Raw genomic sequence first — 2,815 nt, forward strand, 5'->3', positions numbered from 1 at the left:
TTGTTACCTTCCAAGACTGTTCATCAGGAAGCTACACTGTCGTCTAGATATAAACAGAATCTATTCAAATGTGTCTACAGTAGTTAAGAACGAGACGGTCACTGGTCCCTCAATATCCATATGCGCCTCTCCCTTTCTCAGTCCTATGCATCTGGGTGGTGTCATGAGATTACTCAAGGAACCTGAGCAGAAGGGATGTGTCACTTTCGCTCTGAGGCAGGTGAATGGGGGCGTGCCTTCCGCTGTTCTAGCTCTTCCCCTTTCGCCAAACCTAGATGGTCATGTGTTGAGATGGCAGAACCATAAGATGAAAGCAGCCTGGATCCGTGAGTCACCCCTGGGAGAACTCTCTGGAGAACCACCTGATCAGCACTAAACTTTATAGGAGCAAGGGGCAAACTTGTACTGATAAGACGCTAATCTGCTAAATTGAAATAGCCTGAGCTGCTTTCGATTCCTCTTTCTCTTCTCCCTTTCTTTCTTTTCTACAAAAAATATTGATTGGTTTCTCTTCTCTGGTTTATTGGTTTCTTTTCTTCACTTCCGGTAGCCAGGGCCAGTAGGATCTGTAAAGTGGATGCCAAGTAGGCAGCCAGCAGGACTGGGAAGTTGGTTACATACAGGGGGGATGAGCAAATAAAGGGCAATATATTGAAGATAATGAAAACCAATTTTATCTCTGTCAGAGAAAGGAGTTACAAATGTGGAAAGGAAAAAAAAGCTAGAATGAGTTCCTGTGGTATTCTAATTTGGAACTGGAGGTATTAGTTGAACTCATGGTTTTAAAAGGAGAGAGAGAAAAATGTGTATGTGTGTCTATGTAGAGCCTAGAAGCAATAAGCTGGAGCAATAAGCACATTTTACTCGCAGATCAAATGCTATTCTCCCCTAAAGAGAACTAGAGCTCTTTAGAGAAATGGCTGATTCCAAAGCTAGGGGAGAAAAAGTAGATGAGTCTGGGGGAAGTTGGGTGGGGGGAATGGGTGAAATAGGTGATGGGGATTAAGGTGTGTACTTGTGATGAGCACCAGGTGTTGTGTGGAAATCTTGAATCACTCTATTGTACACCTGAAACTAATATTACACTGTATTTTAACTAACTGGAATTTAAATAAAAACTTAAAAGTAATAGCAAAAAAAATTATAAATAAATAAATAAATAAATAGATAGATAAATAAGTCTGGAACATTTACTGTACCAGAAAGTAACAAAGTGCTCAAAACCTGATGGGGACTTATCAAAAGAACACAGGATCAGTTTAAAGAGGTTTCTACTGGCCAAATCTGTGTTAATATAAGCATCAAAAAAAAGAATGTTTGTATTAGATTATAACTCATTGAATAAAATAGGAATCCATTAAGTCCATACTGATATAAATAAATGAAGAATGAACTTAATAAATGAAGAGAAAGTAAAGCCCCTCCTTACTGTAGAATAATAAATGTAGGACCAATAGAGTTAGAAAATCACCATTTGGCAATTATCCCAATAATAATTAATTCAGGCAACAATCAATGATAGATGCAAATTACTTATTAGTTACAGATAAAAATAGTAACTTTAAAATGAAAAAACTTGACAAACACCACCTTGACCAAGTGATCAAAATTCATCTCACCAGGGGCACCTGACTGGCTCAGTCAGTGAAGCATGGAACTCTTAATCTCAGGGTTGTGAGTTCAAGCCCCACGTTGGGTGTAGAGATTACTTAAGGGATAAAATCTTTTTTTTTCCCCAAAGATTAATTTATTTGGGGCACCTGGTTGTCTCAATTGGTTAAGCAACTGCCTTCAGCTCAGGTCATGATCCCGGAGTCCCAGAATCCAGTCCTGCGCTGGGCTCCCTGCTCAGCAGGGAGTCTGCTTCTCCCTCTGACCCTACCTCCTCTTGTGCTCTCTCTCTCATTCTCTCTCTCTCAAATAAATAAATATTTAAAAAAAATAAAGATTTACTTATTTGAGAGAGAGAGAGAAAGTGTGAGTGGGGGGAGGGGCAGAGGGTGGAGGGAGAATCTCCAGCTGACTTCCTGCTGAATGCAGAGCCTGAGGCAGGACTTGATCCCACAACCCCAAGACCATGACCTGAGCTGAAATCAAGAGTTGGACGCTTAACTGACAGCCATCCAGGTGCCCCAGAATAAAATATTAAAAAAAAATTCATCTTACCAGTAATAGGACAAATCAACATTATGTGCCTTCTGGTATGATACTCTGAAAAAAACAAAGGATCACTTCCATGATATTCCTGCCCTAACTGCATACTATAGATCTAATCATGAGAAAACACCAGAGAAATCCAAATTGTCTTGTACTTCAAAATAAGTGTCTTGTACTCTTAAAAAATGCCCAGGTCATGAATGACAAAGGAAGGTAGAAGGCTTATTCTGGACGGAAGAAGCTTAAAGAGGCATGGAAATTACATGGAATGTGCTCTTGGAGTGGATACCGGACTAGAAGAAAAAATATTTTTGGTTTGTTTTGATTTCTTTTTTATAAGCTATAAATGATATTATTGGGAAATTTGGAAATAGGACCTATGGGTTGGATGGTAGTATTATACCAATGCTCATATCCTGATTTTGATGGCTGTGCTTTGTCTTTTAGGAAATACACACTGAAGAATTTAGGAGTAATGAGGAATCATGTATTTAACTTAACTCTCAATTGGTTCAGGAAAAATATGTCTTTGCATGTACATATAGGTATGCATGTATATTTATGTGCATATTCATAATCTATATCTATACATATAAGCATATTATATATGTGTATGTAGCAAAATGTTAACAATTGGGGAAACTGAGTGAAGGGTATA

This window comes from Leptonychotes weddellii, chromosome 5 (assembly GCF_054177405.1).
Source record: "Leptonychotes weddellii isolate Sample4059 chromosome 5, ASM5417740v2, whole genome shotgun sequence".
Taxonomy (NCBI): Eukaryota; Metazoa; Chordata; class Mammalia; order Carnivora; family Phocidae; genus Leptonychotes; species Leptonychotes weddellii.